The sequence below is a fragment of the Crinia signifera genome, chromosome 5 (assembly GCF_055691185.1).
Source record: "Crinia signifera chromosome 5, ASM5569118v1, whole genome shotgun sequence".
Lineage (NCBI taxonomy): Eukaryota > Metazoa > Chordata > Amphibia > Anura > Myobatrachidae > Crinia > Crinia signifera.
In genome coordinates this window covers 125,361,390-125,384,113 of record NC_139221.1, presented here as the reverse complement: position 1 = coordinate 125,384,113, position 22,724 = coordinate 125,361,390, and the positions used below count along the sequence as shown (strand labels likewise).

Sequence of the window (22,724 nt, the reverse complement as noted above, 5' to 3'; positions counted from 1 at the left end):
AAAGTAATTACCTTGGTGACTCCTTAGTGCTCTGTGCATACCTCATTGGAATGAACTAGATTGATGACATGGTAGCAGGACATGCAGGCTGCAGTAGGGCCTGGAGGGTTGCTGTTGCTTGCGAAGTCTGGTGTGAAGTTCAGCTGCCTGTCTGCTGCCTCTGATCCCCAGCCTCCTGCAGCAGATTAAGGGATTGTGAAAGGCAGACCCAGGGCATGTCCTCCCAATGAGACTGACAGATGCGGATCCGCTGCAGCCTCTCTCCGCCCACACCGGGTCTAGTACATTTTCCAGGTGTGCCTCTGCTCAATGCTCCCAACTGTGGTAGGCACAGCTCAACTGCTTGATTTGCCTTGTGATTAGCCACCTGATCAGAGCAGCATCTTTATTATGTACAGCCAGGCTGTGCACATGCTCCACCTCCAACCCGGGTGTGGTATGGGACTCCGACAGTCATTATCCCGACGTCGGGATCCCGACTGCCCGGAGTCAGACAGCATGGCGAGCGCAAAAAAAGCCCCTTGCGGGCACGGTGGCTCGCGTAGCGTAGCGAGCCACCTATTCTATTCTCCCTCTATGGGGTCGTGGACCCCCACGAGGGAAAATAGCGGGTGTCCGTCGTGCACCCGGCTGTCGGCATTTTGACAGTTGGGATCCCGACGTCGGGTAAATGACTGTCGGGATCCCGACTGTCGGGAACCCGTCCGGCACCCCTCCAACCCTCCCTCCAGTTGCAGACACTGTGAGCTGCCCTGCCAGCGGCCGCTGGCTCTTAGCTCTGGCAGCTCGAAGGCAGAGCCATCAGTTGGTACAGTACCTACAAATCAATGTGCTGTTCCCCAACAGAAGGGTGTGGCACGTCACACACCAGCCACTTCAGGAAAGACAGCAGCTGCAGCCACAACTCTTCACTGCACAGAAAGGACTGTATTCAGGATTCCTTCTCTCCCCCATGCATTCGCATAATTTCCCCATGGGAACTCCAGATGTCAGCTGGCCGCCCACTTCCTCCCGAGGGTGCACACATATCTGAGAGTCACTTAGATATGCATGCACCTTCGCCATGGATGCGAATGGATGTTTTTATGTTGGCCCAGCATTCGCAGCCTTGCGAATCAACCAGAATAACCCCCCAAGTGTACAAACCAGGCACCCTTCAACCCCAAAATTACTCAGGTAGGTGGGAAAGGAGTCGTGAACACCAGCTGAGAGGAAGTGGGTGGGGGTGATGGGGTTGTTTGCTGCACATGCTATTTAATTTACTGTTTCCAGCATTCAGTTGCTACAGTCCGAGAGAGAGTGTTGGGGCCTAAGAAGCTCTCAGGATTGGGGCAGTGTATGTATAAGGGGTACTGCTTGGTGTCATAAAGTGAATAAGGGACACTAGGCATCATAGAATGTAAATAAGATTGGCGTACTGTGTAGTGTAATTTGAATTTAGGGGTACTCCTGAGACCACACCCCTTTGCTTTGAGACCATACTTCAAAATTGAGTGCTATCCCTTTATTAAATATGGGAGTGAGGGCGCAAATTTATAGTTTGTACGGAGGTGCCGAACACCCTAGCACCAGCCCTGCACATTTGAGCTAAACTAACTCTAAATAACTGAGGTATTACTGTTTCAAAAGTGCTGACAATACTCTATTTATGCTGTTGGCATTGGGCTCATCTCACTCAGAATACCGGTAGTCAAATTGCCTGTTTATATAAGTTGACCATGAAACTGACAGCTCTCAATTAATTATACGAGGCTCTTCATTTGGAAATGGATTGGATATTGCACAAGAATTATAATAGTCTTTTTAATCTCTGATTTCAACTAAGGGACGGCTCTATTATTTTATTTGCTACTTTTTTGTAAATCAAACTGATAATTTTTGTAATAAGTGTTTCTTGGGGATTCCACCCAGAAATGCCAAATGACTTCACTCATGAGGACCATTTACTATCATCACTTTGGCATCAAGTTAGGAAACGTGACCTAACCTGGGCACCTCATATTTGCTGCAATACATGTTCTGTGTAACTACGTGGATGGTTGTTTTAATGACCTAACCCATACATGAGTAAAGTATGACTATTTTTAAAAAGGAAAGCAATTATAAGTATTTATAGGAGTATGTGCATGAGTGAGCACTGAGCCAATAACCAGTGTGTCTGATTGCGGTGCTTATCATGAATATGGGTCAATATATCAAACTTTTTCATGTGTCAACCTTTTGACTGTCAACAATAGTGGTTGATCTATTGACTGCCGACCTAATTACTGTTGATCCTATGACCCCTACACCTACAGAGGATGAACAGAATATTAATGTAGCAGAAGATCAATCATCATTCTGGGTCATCAGAGAATCTTCAAAGTTTTCAGCTTAGAACAAGCAAAATTAGGAATTAGGGGAGGTTATATCACAAAAGCGCCCCTGAAGAAGGAGAGTGAGTGGATTTTTAAATTATACACAATGGATTAAATGAGCACATCAATTACAGTTTTTTGTTGTTAGACTAATATAAACATATATTTTAATTTGTTCAAATATTCAGGCACCAGTGAAAGTAATAGGTCACAGGGTGTGAGCTACAGTTAATATGGGCAGTGCCAGGATGGAGATAATACCATTTATGGTTGTTCTTATTTCTCCCTCCTCACAGCCCTTCTCTGCCTACCTCCAGTGCCCTGCTCCTCCTTGAATCCAGCTCCAACCCCTACAGTGTGGTGTGGGTAGTTGTTGTGAGCTGTCTCCTCCCCTGGAACAATCTATGTTATAATAGAAGAATACTTAACTCTGACATATTTCACCAAATGTATAATACCAAATATATCAGGGTGATAATAATAGACATATAACAGTATAAATTTTACATACCGTACATACTCGAGTATAAGTCGACCCGAATATAAGCTGAGGCACCTAATTTTACAACATAAAACTGGGAAAACGTATTGACTCAAGCGGGACCCTCACTCGAGTATAAGCCGAGGGGGGCTTTTTCAGCATAAAAAATGTTCTGAAAAAGTTGGCTTATACTCGAGTATATATGGTATATCCTGTTTGACACACAGTGGCCTAACTAGAAATGTACCTCCCCCTGCCCAAAAAATCCTGCCCCCCCAACACACTGACAGAGCACGTACACACTGACAGCGCAGGTACAGGTGCAGGGAGAGATGCTGGGCAGAGAGGGGGGACAGACGTGGGAAAAGGGAGGGGGGCAGATGCTGGGCAGAGGGGACAGATGTGCGGGGAGAGATGCAGATGCTGGGCAGAGAGGGATTGGGGACAGATTATGGGCAGGCTTAGGGGGTACAAATGCTGCGCAGAGAGGGGGAGATACACTGGGCTTGAAGAGGTGGACAGATGGTGGGCAGGGAGAGGGGCGAAGATACTGGGCCGGGAGAAGGAGCAGATACTGGGTAGGGAGAGGGGAGCAGATACTCGGCAGGGATAGGGGGGCAGATACTGGGCAGGGATAGGGGGCAGATGCTGGGCAAGGAGAGGGGGTGATATATACTGGGCAGGGAGTGGGGATACAGGTGCTGGGCAGGTAGAGGGGGAGATATGCTGGGCAGAGAGAGGGGGTAGATGCTGGGCAAGGAGATGGGGAGACAGATGCTGGGCAGAGAGAGGGGGAAGAGATGATGGGCAGGGAGGGGGAAGATGGTTGTCAGGGAGAGGAAGACAGATGGTTGTCAGGGAGAGGAGGACAGATGATGGGCAAGGAGAGGGGGAACAGATGTTGGGCAGGGAGAGGGGGAACAGATGGTTTGCAGCGGGAGGGGGAACTGATGGTGGGCAGGGAGGGGGGGACAGATGGTAGGCAGGGAGAAGGGGAACAGATGGTGGGCAGGGAGAGGGGGAACAGATGGTGGGCAGGGAATGGGGGACAGATGGGAAGAGAGTGATGGTTCAGATGCTGGGCAGGGAAAGGGGGGAAATATAATGGGCAGAGTAGAGGACAGCTGATGGGCAGAGTGGGGGGTAGACACTGGGCAGGGAGGGGTGAGACAGAGAGATAGTGAAGCTACAGGGAGAGACAGGAGGCATACTCACAGACACAGGTCCATGTTGTGAGGGACAGGGTAACCTCCATGTTTCAATCCAGGCCAGGGATCCGATCCTCCAATCAGGGGCACTTCAATTCAGCATGTGCTGAGCTCCTCCAGTCATAGCTCGGCACATGCAGTCCTAGCCCTGATGGCTGATGCTGTGATGAGGGGGGAGTGGCTGGCAACGCAGTGAGGGAAGTGCAAGGACATCCCCTGCTGCTGCTGTCAGGATGAGAGCTGTCCTCCCCTCTGCTGCCGAAGCCACTGCCTGTTATACACTGACAGGTGCAGCAGCGGCAGCTGACCTGGCAGCAGGGAGAATACCTCAGGCTCACACTCTCAGTGAGGAAGGAGGGGGGAAGGCGGGAGGGAGAGGTGGGCAACGCAAGGTGCAACGGGGAACTATCTGGCTGTCTGTGTCAGGACGCTAAGTGACCCACCCCATGGGTGGTTCATGGGGCGGGTCACTGAGCGTCCTCGCACAGACTGGCAGCCTCAATGCAGAGCAAATTGACCCTGCGCCCCGGTGGCGCCGCCGCCACCGCTAGGGCTGCGGTACCAATGTTACACCACTGTCGACACATTATCATCTTGCCACTGTATACACAATGATCATTGGAGATGCGGTCAGCATTCTGGTGGTCAGGATGGTGGTGTTCATTGTACTGATGCCGGCATCCCAACTGCCACTAGAGCCAGAAGTTCAAAAAGGACTGCCGCCAGAATACCAAAAGCTGGCATCCCGATTGGTAATTATGTGGTGCAGGCTAGCGTGTGTTTGGGGGGGGAGGGTTAGGTTTAGGCTCTAGTAAGCGGACTTAGGGTTAGGCTGAGGAGGCCGCGGTTAGGCTAGGGGAAGGGTTAATTTAAGGCATTTACAAGGGGGATGGTTAGAGGGAGAGATTTATGTTACTAATGGAGCTCCTGCTGGATTCTCCGTATCAGGATACTGGGGTCAGATATCATATGTATGTCAATCATTTGTTATGATAATTTAAAACAATATACAAGCTCAATATTGCCGAGAAGTTCTAAGTATAATAAATAAAAGTTATATTTTATCTATATAACAGATAGCAACCAATCAGATTTGGTCTATCATTTTGTAGGCTGCAATAGAGAAGTGATAGCTAGATATGATTGGTTGCTATGGGCAACATTCATATTTAGGGTGGTATTCAATCATGGGCGAATGTTTCAACAGTTTTTTGGGCAAATTCTACTCACCCTATTCAATCCCAGTGCTGATTTTTCACCTAGGCAAAAAATCCAGCATCGATGAAAACTGTGTGGATAGGCAGAAATTGCAACAAATTCATGTTTGTCAAATTTGCAGCCGTTTTTGCCTATTTTTGGTGGCCGTTTTTGCATCCGTTTTCACACATTGCAATTCGCCCTCCCAAAAAAATTAAACGGCATCAGGGAAAATGGACTAATGGACCCGTGATTGAATACTAAGCGGCGAATTATTGCAGATTTTTTTACCTGGTCAGGAAATTTGGCTGGGATTGAACACCCCCCTTTAAATGTACTCTAATTTGCTTTTCTTTGAGCTTTAACAAAGACCTTTACAGTACACCTCTGTCCTTTGTGCTCACTGCTACAAGACTATTCAACTGCAATCCACCTATAGAATTTTTTACCACTTAAGGATCTCCAAGGACCTAAGATGGGGAGCTAACATCGAAAGCACAGTAGGAAAGGCCCAACAGAGACTTTACTTTCTTCGCCAACTAAGGAAGCTTAAACTGCCACAGGAGCTTCTGATACTCTTCTACACGGCGATCATCCAATCCGTTCTCTGTTACTCAATCATAGTCTGGTTCGGCCTCAGCTCCTGACAGACATAGACTACAACGCATCGTGAATACAGCAGAGAAAATCATAGGCACAAATCTCCCTGCAGTTGAGAACATCTATCATGCAAGGGTCCTGCAACGAGCTGGTAGGATCATCGAGGACAAGTCCCACTGTGTACATGACCTGTTCTGGCAGACGGTACAGTTTAAGGCCTACAAGGACTACTAGACACAGAAACAGTTTTTTCCCCCAAGTGGCCATCCTAGTCAATTCCTCACTAGCGTAGCCCTCACAGGGTGCCGGACGGGATCCCGACAGTCATTTACCCGACGTCGGGATCCCGACTGTCAAAACACAGACAGCCGGGTGCCCGACGGCCACCCGCTATTTTCCCTCATGGCGGTCCACGACCCCCATAGAGGGAGAATAGAATTGGTGGCTCGCGTAGCGAGCCACCGTGCCCGCAGCGTGGCGAGCGCAGGGAGCCCGCACGGGGCTTTTTTGCGCTCGCCATGCTGTCTGACTCCGGGCAGTCTGGATCCCCACGTCGGGATAATGACTGTCGGGATCCCAACGTCGGGATAATGACTGTTGGGATCCCGACTGTCTGAGTCGCATACCACACCCCCCTCACACATCCCCAACCAAATAGTCAACTAATCTGTCATGCCCCCTCCCTATGTCATGTTGATATGCTGCATATTGTCTTATTGTATGTTCTAATGTAATGTAAGTAATGTAATGTAATGTAACGTATTGTCACAGCGAGCGGTAGTTATCGGACACAAATTCCTGTGTATTATGCATCTTGTATTGATACACCTGCCAATAAACTGATTCTGATTCAAAGCTTTTATATAGAATTAGAAAAAATACAAAGAAGAGCAACATAGTTTATTAGGGGGATGGAGAATTTAAACTACGAGGAAAGATTAAGTAATCTGGGACTATTTACACTAGAGAAGAGACATTTAAGGGGGGACATGCTCAATATGTATAAATACTTTAGGGGCCAATATAAGGAAATGTCAAACACCCTTTTTTCTGCTAGACAGGAATCCAGGACACGAGTTTAGATTAGAAGAAAAAAAATTTTGTTCATCTAGAAGAAACATTTCTTTACAGTCAGAACAGTCAAACTTTGTAACTCTCTTCCTGGAGAAGTGGTGTCGGCAGACACTATAAATACGTTTAAAATAAGGTTTGATAAACATTTATTGGTTAAAATCATCCACAGGGACGAATAAGTAACATAATCTGTCTTTAAAATATCGGAACATACTATACAACAACGGATAAACTATTATAAACATAGGTTGAACTAGATGGACGCAAGTCTTTATTCAGCCTCACCTACTATGTAACTATGGACCTTATTCTAGTTCACTCTTTCTGACAAAATCCATCTTAGATGGACAAAACCATGTGCACTGCAGGGGGGCAGATGTAAAATGTGCAGAGAGAATTAGATTTGGGTGAGTTATTTTGTTTCTGTGCAGGGTAAATACTGGCTGCTTTATTTTTACACTGCAATATAGATCTCACTTTGAAGTAAAACCCCACCCAAATCTAATTCTCTCTGCACAAGTAACATCTGCCCCACCTGCAGTGTACATGGTTTTTTCCATCTAAGAAGGATTTTGTCAGAAAGATTGAACTAGAATAAGGCCCTATGTAACTATGTAATCTCTCTAAAAACCCAGAGCAATCCTGTAGATGTATATGTATTGGTTGTCAGAAGTGACTTCTTTACAACCAGCCACCCAGTAGCCATGTATCACTTCTCATGCAGTACAATCACACTACCACTTTGTCCTGTTATTCACGGTAATCTACAACATCCAACTAGATTATGCACACTGATAGATCTCAACAACATTAATTATTCATTTTTTTAGAACGGATTTCTTCTAGCGTCTCAAAAGCTGTAAGAAAAGTACTTTCTGCCAAGTATGATGCAATATTTGTATCAATACAGTATTTAGACTTTTGCCATTTCTGGAATACAAATTGAATGATTAGACAAAGTTTGTAAGTAAAGCAAAAAAAAAAAAAAAGCAAGTAACTTTGTTTATGGAACAAACCATGTTGCCATGCAAGGGGAGCAAATACAGGCATATTTTTTCTATACAGAGTAAATAGTGGCTTCTTTTCAATGTAGGCCACACATGTTAGACAGCTTGGTTTAACACTGCAATTTAGATTTCAATTTAAACACAACCCATCTAACTCTAAATCTCTCTGCACATGTTACATCTGACCCATCTGCAGTGCAGCATGGTTTTACCAAGTTGCTTTTTTTTTTTACAAACATGAATCAGGCCCATAATCTTCTTTTCGTATAGTTGTTGTGATTTTTGCACTGGCAAGCTCCTTGTCTCAGCATACAGTACCCAACTTTGAGCAACTATGACTAATTCCAAGAATCTGAAAGACCTGCTTACAATCATGATTGTGTCCAACTTTCCCTTCAACTCCCTCGCAGTCCTAGGTTGGTTTTGGACACACAATGGGTGACATTTAATAGAATGCGATTTTTAGTCATTTTCAAATCCGCCCATTATCGCACTTTTTTAAATATTGTGTGATTCGAACTACCTCTTCCAACATATGGACAGCATTCAACACATTCTTGACCCAAACACACGTGACAGACGCATGGAGACTATTTCACCCTATGGACAAATCATACACATTTCACTCGGGAGTCCATCACTCATTCTCACGGATAGACTATATCCTAGTAGCGGACCACCTAATCTCTTCTGTTACCTCAGCTAACATAGGAGACATTCTAATCTCGGACCACGCCCCCATAAACATATCCCTCAACATATCTACTACGAACCCGCTACACAGATCTTGGAGATTTCCCTCATACCTATTTCACTCAGAAAACTTTCGCCAATATCTAAAGCACCACTGGATGGATTACATAGACACCAACATAGAACATTGGGAAACGCCAGTATTATTTTGGGAAGCTGCAAAATCAGAAATGAGGGGACACATAATAGCATATGTGGCCAAACGGAACAAAGCCTCCAGAACACAATACGAATCCCTTCATACCAATATGAACTCTTGCCTCAAAGCTTACATCTCCAACCCCACTGATGACAATCACACAGCTTACCAACAGGCGAAACACCTTCTTGAGGACTTCCTGCTCTCACAAGCTCAAAGGCACCTTCATTTCACGAAGAATAGGTATTATAGATGGGGTAACCGCACCGGGTGTTTATTAGCAAACTTAACTAAACCCTTCCACCGCAGGAGCCACATCACATCCATAAAACAAACTAGCGACTCCCCACTTCTGACAAAGACGCATGACATAGTCAATGCATTCCAAAATTTTTACACTACGCTATACTCGGCTGACCCCCCAGATTATACGCAAATGGACCAATTACTTAGAGACTCTAGACTACCATCTCTCTCCCAATCCCAAATAGAAATGCTAGACAAAGACATCACAGCTGAGGAAGTGACTCAAGCCATTTCATCCCTTCAAACAAATAAATCCCCGGGGCCAGACGGATTTTCTGGGGAATATTACAAAATACTACAACCAGACATCATCCCGGCATTGTTAGAACTCTACCAGACTATCCATAAGTCCCAACCCTCTTATCCCACATTTGAGGCGGCATGCACGACCTTAATCTTCAAACCCGGACGTGACTCCACGAAGTTGGACTCATACCACCCCATTACCCTTTTGAATGTAGATTTTAAGCTCCTATCTAAAATTATGGCAACTAGAATACAATCCTTCTTTTCGGAAATCATCTCACCTACCCAAATGGGGTTTGTCGCGGGACGGCAATCCGTTAAGGGTATCCGCACTGCCATTGCCTCGGTAATTACTTCCAATCTCCACCCCAATGCCCCACACATGTTATTGAGCCTAGATGCCCATAAAGCATTTGATACCGTTTCGTGGCCCTTCTTATTCCTAACACTGTCAGCCTACTCTTTTGGACCTCATTTCATAAATCTGGTAAAATTCTTCTATAACACTTCAAACACCTCTTTACTTATTAATGGAACTAAGAGTACACCCATCCAGATGTACAGAGGGACTAGGCAGGGATGCCACCTTTCCCCGATCCTGTTTAACCTCTAATTAGACCCCATACTCAGACTAATCGAATCGTGTCGGCAACTGGTGTGGGCATATGTATAATCAGTGCTACTAGTGTCGGCCCTTGGCCATTATGTAGTCATATGCAGGTGTACTCGGGGCATTGCGTGGAGCATAATGTGTGTCGTAATATCATATGGGCATTATGGTGTGCAGCATATTGTGTAAGGGGCATTACGCTGTGTGGCATAATACATAATGGGCATTACTGTTTGTGGTATAATGTGTTATGGGCATTATGATGTTATTAGTACTTTTATAGGGCCACGCCTCTTCCCCATGAAGTATCGCTCCTACATTTTGCCGCGCGCCTTCGGCGCGCACTCTCCTATTTTTAGTGTAGTGGTGGGGCAAGCACCAATTTCCTTTCTGGCACAGGGTACCAAAGTGGCTAGTAATGCCACTGGTTCTGGCATAACTAGCCAGGGGGAGCATCCTGTGGGGCTCCTGATATTATACTGGGGAGCAGCCTGTGGTGTCCTATTATTGTTTTTTTTTATATTAATACATATACGAAAAACCTCCATTTAACGATACGCTGTTGTTACTTATGGGCCGGTGCTCTGGACTTGCCCCCCAGGCTAAAAGTTGCCAGCCAGCCCCTGATTGGAATGATAAAATTAACTCAACCCAAATGGAATGGCGGCATCTATTTCCCAGATATAACGATATATAATCAAGCGGCAGTATTTAGATACCTCAAAGACTGGTTACTCATGAATCATACTTATGTTAACACCACCCTAGAACAAAACTTCTTACCCCATATCTCCCTAACCGCCTTTTTACACCTAGAAGATAGGGACATCCCTCCGGAAATACACCTCAATCCCCTCCTAATGTCTGTCCGTAAATTATGGCTAACTTTACGCCACACTTTTAAATTGAACCCAAACCACTCCGTACATCTGCCTTTCTTACGAAACCCCCAATTCCATGATGGTAATGCTCCACCCCTCTTTACGAGTTGGAAAAATGCAGGACTTTATAGAGTCGGACAGTTAATAGACACCCAAACTCACAAACCACTCACTTTCTTGGAAGCCTCAAGAGACTATACAATAATAACCACTCCTAACTTAAATTTTATTCAAGCCCAATCATACACTGACAAAATTTCAAAACTTATCCCGGAAAGAGATTGGAACAACAATCTTGACAATGTACTCTTGGCTCCCCCCCTACCTAAAAAAGCGATCTCCACTTACTACAAATTCCTTCGAAAGCCTATTGACTATTCATCACAACGCACAGGCCTTAACCAATGGTTAGAACACTTCCCTTCCCTAACAACAGACACTTTGTTAAAGACCCTACAGACCTCAATCACGACATTCCCAATGGCCAAATTCTCGGAAATGTACCTAAACATTTTCCACCGATCATACATTTCTCCCTCACGAGGGTACCAGATGCAAATTCTAGACTCCCCAGGATGCCCCAGATGTAATAACCCTCAAGCAGACCTATACCACTGCTTTTGGGTTTGCCCGTTAGTTAAGAGATTCTGGACAGATGTTCGTGACTTTGCCAACGAGCATTTGGTAAATTATACTCCCTTCACCCCGGAATGGGCCATATTTGGCATCCTACCGGAGGAAACTAGAGCCCCTAAACCCATCAAAAAATTAATGCTGGCAATTTCCTCGGCTGCCCGCAAAACGATCCTTCAAGTATGGATCCAAACCTCCCCTCCAGCCCTGGCAATGTTCAAAGATAAACTGTTTTTTATTTTCCACATGGATTGGTTGGAGGCCTCCCTCCAAAAGGACTCACGTACCAAACAGTTCTTTGCTACCTGGAACAGCTACATGGAAATGTTATCCATGTCGACTAAACAAACTCTCCATCAATGTTTCCAAAATACCCGCTGGTACGAAGAACAGATGTTACTTAATGATCCTCCGCTAATCCTAGAATAAAGTGTTCTCCTCTTCTGTTAAGATAGATATCCAGTACACATGTTCTAATAATACGGAAACCTATGTTTAATATGTAACCTAACCTTACCTCATGTACCTGAATATATTATATCTGAATAAAAAAAAAATATTGTGTGATTGAGTGTTATTAAGTGCGATAATGTGTGAATTTTAGTCATAAAAATGTGCGATTTTTAGGCATGAAAATGTGCGAATTTGAGGAAATTTGCGAATTTGTGTTTAAAAAAATGGCGTGGGGTCCCCCCTCCAGAGCATAACCAGCCCCAGGTTCATTGAGCCGGACCTGGTTCCAAAAATACGGGGGACAAGAAAAGTAGGGGTCCCCCGTATTTCTGAAACCAGCCCCGGACTCTTGGACCGGTCCTGGTTCCAAAAATATGGGGGACAAAAAATCTGGGGGTCCCCCGTATTTTGAAACCAGCACTGGGCTCCAACAGCCCATGGTGTCATGCCACAGCCAGGGAATACTTTTTACATAAGGTCCCCCGGCCGCAACATGAGCACCGTGGCAGATCAGCCTTGGACGGGGTACCTGGAGGAGTGGGGACCCCTCAATAAAGGTCCAGGGCTGAAGCCTGGGGCTGTCACCGGCGTCCCAGGGCATTGGACGCCGGACTGATCAGACATTCCTAACATTGCTTTATACAGGTGAACTACAAGTGCCAGCAGGCCTCCCCCGCATGCTGGCACTTGGAGAACCACAAGTTCCCGCAATCCGGGGCATTAATGGGCCACCTGGACTTGTAGTCCACCTGTAAAAAAGAATGTTAGGTACTCTTTACCTAGCACGGCGCCCATCGCGACCATCGCGACCATCGCATGCACTAAAAAACGGGTGCGATGCGATGCCCGCGATGCCCGCGATTTTCCCATAGGGATCAATGTTAAAAGTCAGATTGGTCGCGATTTTAGCGTTAATTGGCTCAATGCCCGCGATTTTTACATAGGAATCAATGTTAAATGGGCCACAGAGCCCTAATAGTCCCCCTGAAGTGTGAAATGGCCCCCACAATTTTTAACGCCACCCCACGATCAACGTGAACCCGAAGCGTGGCGAGCGCAGCGAGCCCGCGAGGGGCGGCGGTACGCGTCCTCCGACCTTTTCATACCCCCACTATCCACGTCGGCGTGGAGTTGAGAATAGAATAGTGTGGCGAGCGCAGCGAGCCACCGAGCCCGAAGCGTGGCGAGCGCAGCGAGCCCCGCGAGGGGACGCGGATACCTTCACAGGTAAACGCGTCCCCTCGCGGGCTTCACAGGTGTCCGCGTCGCCACGGACACCTGTGAAGCGCGTGAGGGGACGCGTATTACTGTGAAGGTATCCGCGTCCCCTCGCGGGGCTCGCTGCGCTCGCCACGCTTCGGGCTCGGTGGCTCGCTGCGGTAAAGAGTACCGAATGTTAAAATAAAAGACACACATACAGAAAAGTATAACTTTATTACACACACAAACACACAACTCACTTTTACACCAACATACTTACCAATCCAGGGTCCAGCGCTGGTCTCTCTGCTGCAGAGCCAGCTCACCCCGCACTGACAGCAGGATGAGCCGGCTTTCTCCTGCGCAGATAACAGCCTCCATAGCGCTGTCCCAGCGCTACAGAGGCTGCTAGTGTGGTTGGCGGATGCATCTCCATGGAGATGCATAGCTCAGCCAATCAGGGCTGGTGATAGCCCAGGGCTTCAGCCCTGGACGGGTTAAGCCTGGGGGGACCCCTTTATTGGGGGGGTCACCACTCCTCCAGGTACCCCATCCAAGGCTGACCAGCTACAGTGCTCATGTTTCAGCCGGGGAACCTTATGTAAAAAGTGTACCCAGTCTGGCATGACACTGCGGGCTGTTGGAGCCCAGTGCTGGTTTCAAAATATGGGGGACCCCCAGATTTTTTGTCCCCCAGATTTTTGGAACCAGGACCAGTCCAAGAGTCCAGGGCTAGTTTCAGAAATACGGGGGACCCCTAAGCTTTTTGTCCCCCGTATTTTTGGAACCAGGACCAGCTCAATGAGCCCGGTCTGGTTATGCTCAGGAGGGGGGACCCCACGCCATTTAAAAAAAAAAAAAACACTTTTACACATTTTTTTACACAGGACTATGCAAAGATCTCAATGATCTGTGCAGGGTTCTGGCTAATTCGCCTGTCAGAACCTGGTCTGCATGTGTGGCGATTTTTAGACACATTTTCCCGAATTTGCATCTAATTAAATATGCGAATTGTATACTTTTCAATGGGAAACATCTGGATGCGAGTTCCGGCGCGACTAAAAACCGCACATTTCAGAATGTGCTATTTCGCGGTAAAAAGAACACGATTTTGGACGTTTTTGGCCTAAAAATCACAAAAAATCTAATTTTCACATCTCATTAAGGGGGACATTTACCAAAATGGATTCGTAGAAAAAAGGTGTATTCGTAGGGAGAAATACACCTTTTTTTTACGAATTTGTATTTTCGGGATTTACAATCCCAAAAATACAAAAATTCGTAGTCCTAAAGATGGAACATTCGTATTTGTATTTACAAATACGAATGTCTACACCATCGATAGAATACGACAGAAATCACCATTCAAAAGAATGGTGGTTTCTGATTTACTAAGCAGCCGTACTGATAATACGGCTGCTTAGTGGTGTAAAACACCCACGCAAATACGACAGGAAAATAGAACACCATTTTCATGTCGTATTTGCGTTTTAGCCTGCACGGATCAGTCAGATCCGTGCAGGCTTCAGTGTAAAAAAAATAGAAAAAATAAATAAATAAAAAAAAAACCGGCGTGGGGTCCCCCCCACAGCCGAAACCAGCACCAGGCTGACAGAGCCTGGAGCCGGTAATTAAAAATCAGGGAACCCGACAAATAGGGGTTCCCCGATTTTTAACAACCAGCCCCAGGCTCCTGCTCTGGGGCTGGTTCCCAAAATACGGGGGACAAAATGACTAGGGGTCCCCCGTATTTTAAGAACCAGCCCCAGGCAAAACCAGCCAGCAGGCTAATGCCACAGCCGGGGGGAGACTTTTTATGCAAGTCCCCCCGGCCAAAGCATTAACACTACCGACCAGTCAGCCTGGCCAGGGGCCCTGGGGGAGTGGGGACCCCCCCAATAAAGGGGTCCCCCCCCTCCAGGACTTACCTGACCAGGCTGAAGCCTGGTGCTGTCCTCGATGCCCCTGGGCGGTGGGCATCGAGCTGATAGTTGTGTAAAAAATAGAAGAAACCATTGTTTTTTACTGTGGCACTACAAGTGCCAGCAAGCCTCCCCAGCAAGCTGGGACTTGGAGAACCACAAGTCCCAGCCTGCTGGGCATTAAAGGGCCCGCTGGGTCTTGTAGTGCCACAGTAAAAAAAATAGTTAAATAAAACACACTGACACACATTTTAAATAAAAGTTTAATACATACAAAACACACATACTGATACTTACCTAGCTTGATCCCGTTGGTAGGTCGCTGGCTCCGGTGTCGGCGGCTCCGTGTCGGCGGCTCCGTTGTCGGCGGCTCCGTGTCGGCGGCTCCGGGGTCGTCGGCGTCCTGTCCGAAGATAATCCATGTTGGACCTGTGGAAGGAAATCCTACTCACCCAGGTCCTGCATGGATGGTCTTCGTTCTTCATCCGTCGACATCCCGGTCTTCTGACAGCTGCTGGCGACTTCCAGCAGCTGTCGGCATCTTCCGCGACGCTCCCCGGCTTTCAGAGCCGGAGAGAGAACCTTCCTGGTCGGCGTCTGGGCTCAGAATGAATTCTGGCCAATCAGGAGCCGCCTAGCCGCCTAGCGGCCAATCAGGAAAGGTCTTTCCTGATTGGCCGCTAGGCGGCTAGGCGGCTCCTGATTGGCCAGAATTCATTCTGAGCCCAGACGCCGACCAGGAAGGTTCTCTCTCCGGCTCTGAAAGCCGGGGAGCGTCGCGGAAGATGCCGACAGCTGCTGGAAGTCGCCAGCAGCTGTCAGAAGACCGGGATGTCGACGGATGAAGAACGAAGACCATCCATGCAGGACCTGGGTGAGTAGGATTTCCTTCCACAGGTCCAACATGGATTATCTTCGGACAGGACGCCGACGACCCCGGAGCCGCCGACACGGAGCCGCCGACAACGGAGCCGCCGACACGGAGCCGCCGACACCGGAGCCAGCGACCTACCAACGGGATCAAGCTAGGTAAGTATCAGTATGTGTGTTTTGTATGTATTAAACTTTTATTTAAAATGTGTGTCAGTGTGTTTTATTTAACTATTTTTTTTACTGTGGCACTACAAGACCCAGCGGGCCCTTTAATGCCCAGCAGGCTGGGACTTGTGGTTCTCCAAGTCCCAGCTTGCTGGGGAGGCTTGCTGGCACTTGTAGTGCCACAGTAAAAAACAATGGTTTCTTCTATTTTTTACACAACTATCAGCTCGATGCCCACCGCCCAGGGGCATCGAGGACAGCACCAGGCTTCAGCCTGGTCAGGTAAGTCCTGGAGGGGGGGGACCCCTTTATTGGGGGGGTCCCCACTCCCCCAGGGCCCCTGGCCAGGCTGACTGGTCGGTAGTGTTAATGCTTTGGCCGGGGGGACTTGCATAAAAAGTCTCCCCCCGGCTGTGGCATTAGCCTGCTGGCTGGTTTTGCCTGGGGCTGGTTCTTAAAATACGGGGGACCCCTAGTCATTTTGTCCCCCGTATTTTGGGAACCAGCCCCAGAGCAGGAGCCTGGGGCTGGTTGTTAAAAATCGGGGAACCCCTATTTGTCGGGTTCCCTGATTTTTAATTACCGGCTCCAGGCTCTGTCAGCCTGGTGCTGGTTTCGGCTGTGGGGGGGACCCCACGCCGGTTTTTTTTTTATTTATTTATTTTTCTATTTTTTTTTACACATTGCAGCCTGCACGGATCTGACTGATCCGTGCAGACTGCTAGAAATAATTCGTATTAGCGGCCGTATATACGGCCGCTAATACGAATTCCTACGACATCGGTGGGTTACAAAGCAGTCGTATATGACTGCTTTGTAAATCCCCCTCCGGAACACGACTTTGCATACGACTTAAACAGTCGTATGCAGTCGTAGGGAAAATACCAATACGAAAAACTAGGTTTTTCATATTGGTAAATTTCCCCCTAAATGTCACCCAATGTGTCATACAATCAGGCATACAATCCAGCTGCTGCATATGACCAGTTGTCTCACAATCGTTTGTACGCAACTAACCTGTCTGAAAACTGCCACTCAAAAATGACACCGGTTGAATGAGCCGTCAAATGACCGATTGCATGTGCTTTAAAGTACATAAAAAAATACGTGAATGTGTCCAGGAACAGTGGATACACTACAAACTACTGTAGCTATGGAATCAAGTTAGGACACAGCTTTAGAAAGATATAAGTACACACCAGCAGTGTCAAACTGGCATGGTAAAGACCCACTGACTTTATGCCATCATGACTTTAAGCCAGCACGCAAGCCCACCCACATGGCTCCTATTTTTGATCCCGCCGATGGTCACAGCAGTCTAGTTGCTGATACATTGGCGCAGCTACTGCTGCCTTTCTGGCACTCATGTAACCCTGTCTGCCTCTGGCTGTGGCATCAAGTCTGGCTGCAGTCGGCCGTCAGGGAGCCGGTGACACCAAACACGGAGAGGAGATGGGGGGAGTCTCCCACGATGCTCTGTCCCCATATACTGTATGAATGGAAGAAATGTCGGCACATCTGTGAGGTGCAGGGTCAGGTTCAGATCTTCATTCGGGGTATTGAGGAGGCAACAGTCGGGTGCGATTTAAAGAACAAGTATCGATTTATTACATACGAATCATCAAACGTAAATATCACACTCTGGCCTACCATCCGCTGCTCCCACGGGGCCAGTCGTGTAAATACTGAAATCAATAGTAACACTTCAGCATGCTAGTATTTACATAACAACTATGCCCTGCCTAGCACACTTAGGCGTGAATAGAGATTTAAACACACATTTGGCTATAATAGACAAAAACATACACAGTCAAACAACATCATAATTACTCTGGACGTCTCCAGGCAAATACGAACTTACTCTACTACACCACTTTATCTCTTACTTATTCTTGTTAAACAGGTATACTATACCTACACCATGTGAACAATAGTTCCGGTACCCAATCAATGTCCTGAACCCAAGTCTAGGGCTTGGCCTGTGCGCAGGGACAAATGTACTGTTCCCCGGGGCAATGTATCTAAGCGACAACCCGGCCTTTCTACGGATCAATAGCCTGGGTTAACACTAGGTAGGCCTTCCTGCGGATCAATAGCCTGAGTTAGCTGGCTGGGCCTGACCGGGGCGAAACTCTTCTTCATGGGCAGTGGACCGCTGGGACCTAGTTTGTCCTGGCTATGGGACGGGGTTGATAATACTAAGCAAAAAGGGCCCCTCACTCCGGGGTCAATTCGAGGGTAGGTGTTCCCTCTACGCCGTGGGGCTGCACCAAGATGTACTCTGGGCTGCCTTACATGGGCCACGCTACGCTGGGCACAAAGGGGTCCCTCTTCAAGGGATAGGGGGAAGAAAGTCCCACTGTGACTTGCCCTGCAACTGTGGGACTTCACTAACGCTCCTGGGCTAAGGGTTTGCATATACACATCCTTGTGGCCACCAGGGCCAGACTCACGGTTCTGTGGCTGTGTCGGGGCGAGCAGGCCTCTCCTCTGGCCTCTCCCTCTCCTGGAGATCTGTGCAGCGTCTCCCCGCTCCTGTGCGGTGCGCTGCCTGGCTTCCAGCGTCTATGCCTTCTGCTGCCTGTCAATCACAGCCGGGGTTACTGGAGTCCCGATGCGCGGTGCGGCAGTTGGCGGCTCTGCTTCTCCTGGCAGGCATCCCCTTCCTCCTTCACACGGGTCCCACGGCTGCTGTCCCCTTAATGCAGGGCTCCTCACTCCCCACGCTGTTGGCGACCTCTGCCCTCTCCCCTCCTTCCGGCGCCGGCTCTCTCTTCGCGCCGCACGCCCTTGTCCAATCCCCGCCGGGCTCCCTCTCCGGGTGTCAATCCCCCAGGTCAATCCCGCCTCCTGTCCCTTGGCACCTGCCGTGAGGGGGATTAACCCCCTCTTTGCTGGTGGGTTAATCCTCCTTGCTTCCTGCAGTGGAGCCTGCTGCCGGGTGCCACACATCTCCCCAGCACCTGCACACGCGCAGTCAGTGGTATTTATATTACTGGGAGGGGCGACTTTGGAGAAGGGTGTGTGCATTTGTCAAAAATTATTTTGCAGCACACTGGTCAGTCATCCGCTATTGACTTCCCTTTGGTATAAAAGGTTTATGTCTGACCCCGCCCAATTAAAAAGTGGGTGGGGTCCTAAAACACCTGGGGCCTACCTGTGAATCGCCTGGTTCCCAGTGACACTCATGTAACCCTGTCTGCCTCTGGCTGTGGCATCAAGTCTGGCTGCAGTCGGCCGTCAGGGAGCCGGTGACACCAAACACGGAGAAGAGATGGGGGGAGTCTCCCACGATGCTCTGTCCCCATATATGAATGGAAGAAATGTCGGCACATCTGTGAGGTGCACGGTCAGGTTCAGATCTTCATCCGGGGTATTGAGAAGGCAACAGTCGGGTGCGATTTAAAGAACAAGTATCGATTTATTACATACGAATCATCAAACGTAAATATCACACTCTGGCCTCCCATCCGCTGCTCCCACGGGGCCAGTCGTGTAAATACTGAAATCAATAGTAACACTTCAGCATTCTAGTATTTACATAACAACTATGCCCTACCTAACACCTGGGGCCTACCTGTGAATCACCTGGTTCCCAGTGACAGCTGCCATTACAATGTATTTCAAATGTAATTTTACAATAAATTGCCACACTTTTATCTCTACTATGACTATATGGTTATAATAAATAGTACAGTTTGATACTCCCATATCCAAAATTCAGAAATCTGGAATATCTGGAGTGATTTTTTTGTGACTCTAAAACAGTTGTTATGGAATGATTTTCAGGCTATTTACTTATGGTATATATGAAACATGAAACAAATGCATTTCATGTTTATACTTGGTTCCATCAGCAATATCTCATTATGGTATGCAATTATAAAATACGGAAGTATCCCAAATACTTCTGGTCCCAAGCATTTTGTATTCAGGAGACTAAACCTGTGCTTGTACTGACCTAATTCTTCTGTGTCTGAACACTCTTTGCTAGTTGCTAATTGTGTTTTGGGATTTTCCCTCTTATATTTGCCTTCCTCAAACTAATATACATTCTTTCTCTACTAGTTTCAAAGATAACTGGTATACAACAAATTACTGTAATTACTTTAATATAATCATATATAATAACTAGTAATTATACTTTCCCATTATGTGAATAAAGTAGGTGTCCTTATTTTGGTCCAAAATTCAATACAAATTACTAATGATCACTAATTAAAATGGATATTTAAGCAAACACACATTAGGGCTGTTCAGTTTCCTATCGATGCTAAAAATGTTTGCATAATCAGCACATGATGTAATTATGCTTCACATCAGTCAAGTTAGACTTTGTAAATGTCATGTAATACTGTATACTGTAAATACAACATACTGCACTGTATGTTCCTTTACTTTCTATCAGCCACAAACTGATTCCCCTAACACAAATAAAAAACATACCTTTATCGTGATTTGTAGTGATAGGCACAGCGTGTCAGGACGGGACGACTCACCCGAACTTCCGCTGGAGTAAGGACGTCATTGCAATGCGCTTGTTGCTTAGTGAATAACATGTGCACAGTGATATATATATATATATATATATATATATATATATATTTTTTTTTATATACACAGTGCTCGAAGTAGAAATTTTGAAGTGGGGGTATGTCAAAATAAGTATATTTTTTGCGCGCTCCGAAGGGGCGTGGCCAATTTACAAAGGGGAGTGGTCAATCAAAGGGGGTGTGGTCCATCAAAGTGGTCGCTGACGCCACTAATGAAGTTAACCATCCCTTACACCTTCTCACACACCTGCCGTCGCCCAATAGACCGTGGAAGGGATGGCTAGCGAGGCAGGCAGATAGCTCCTGGGCCCGGCGGCATGGCGAGTGGAGGGAGGGGGGAGATAGGAGCAGCTGGCTGGGCGGTGGCTGCCAATGTTAAGAAGGCGCACAGTAACTGTCACACTCACTCTGCCGTGTGACTGGAGGAGTGTTGTGCGGTGCCACGGTCCACTCCAGGGAGGGATGGAGGGAAGGTCAGAAGGCCTTCCCTCCCTCCCTGGAGTGGACCGTGGCACCGCACAACACTCCTCCAGTACAGTACTGGAGGAGTGTTGTGCGGTGCCACGGTCCACTCCAGGGAGGGAGGGAGGGAGGGAAGCTCAGAAACTGTGGCACCACACAACACTCCTCCAGTACTGTACTGGAGGAGTGTTGTGCGGTGCCACGGTCCACTCCAGGGAGGGACGGAAGGCCTTCTGAGGGAGGGAGGGAGGGAGGGAAGGTCAGAAGGCCTTCCCTCCCTCCCTGGAGTGGACCCGGAACGTGGAAGGGATGGCTTGGCGAGGCAGGCAGAGCCTCCCCGGCCCCGGCGTCATGGCGAGCGGAGGTAGGGGGAGATAGGAGCGGCTGGCTGGGCAGCAGCTGCAGCAGCGAGTCAGGCAGATAGCTCCCGGCGGCATGGCGAGTGGCGGGAGGGGGGAAATAGGAGCGGCTAGCTGGGCGGCAGCTGCACCAGCGAATCAGGCAGATAGCGCCCGGGGCCTGGCGGCATGGCGAGCGGAGGGAGGGGGAGATAGGAGCGGTTGGCTGGGCGGCAGCTGACAATGTTAGAAGGCGCGCAGTATTAGTAATTTACTGTGAGGCAGCCTTTATCCACCTCGCGCAGCCAGAGGAACACCGCAGCGAGGCAGGCAGATACTGTAGCTCCCGGGCACGTGAGCAGGGCAGCCGAGAAGAATGCCGGGCCCCGGTAAATTTTTGGGGGTGTGGCCTAATTGTGGAAGTGTGGGCACCTTCCACACTTAGGCCACGCCCCCAAAACGTTTAGAGGAGGGTGAAAGAAAACTCCAAAAACTGTAATCTCAGCAGCAGCACATACCTACAGCATGTGCTTGTGAGCAGGCTAGGCATGACCTGTCACGCTGTCAGTGAGACACTCATGCTGAGCCTGCTGTCAGCATAGCACATGCTGTAGAAGTGTGTGCTGCTGTTGCTACCTGGGAGGGACGGAGGGGGAAAGGAGGGGTCAGAACAGGGCACCTCCAGCGTGCCTGGGCCCGGGTAATTAGTACCCGCCCCCCCCTCTCGGCTGCCCTGCACGTGAGTAAGGCGCCAATACAAAAGGGGAGGGGACCTCACTTGTCAGTTAAGCAGGAAGGCATTTCTAGGTCGGGGGAGAAAAAGTGACGGTATGACATACCGTCCCATACCGCCTCACTTCGACCACTATATATATATATATATATATATATATATATATATATATATATATATATATGTATATATATATGATAGCAACAAATAAATAGGAACAATTGCATAAAAAGCCACTTGAACAATTATAACCACAATATTTAATCATGTTGTATGACTCCTTAAGATGCCCATACACGCTCACGCCGGCATCCCATCACAAAGCACATAAAGTCTGTTCAGTCTGTGCTTTTTGAACTAGCTTCGGATCGCATCACATCGCAAGCAAATCTTCAGAGAAAGCGTAGTGGACAAGTGGGATTACCTTCCGTCAGAGGTGGTAGAGGCTAAGATAGTAGAACAATTCAAACATGCATGGGATAGACCTGAGGATTAAATAGGGTCAGGTAACTTTATGGGACAAATGGTTCTTA

General features: G+C 47.8%; 1 protein-coding gene across 5 annotated transcripts in view; it reads right to left on the bottom strand.

Annotated features, from left to right (window-relative positions):
• LOC146080561 (proto-oncogene Mas-like) overlaps positions 1–22,724 on the bottom strand; it is an 82,108-nt gene that overhangs the window by 12,731 nt on the left and 46,653 nt on the right. For 4 of the 5 annotated variants that reach the window (XM_083187995.1, XM_083188000.1, XM_083187997.1 and 1 more), the window contains one exon: positions 42–175. The gene's annotated coding sequence lies outside the window, so the exon portion shown is untranslated. Of the gene's footprint in view, positions 1–41; positions 6,241–22,724 lie in introns of those variants that run through there. The other variant, XM_083187998.1, reaches the window with a different exon arrangement.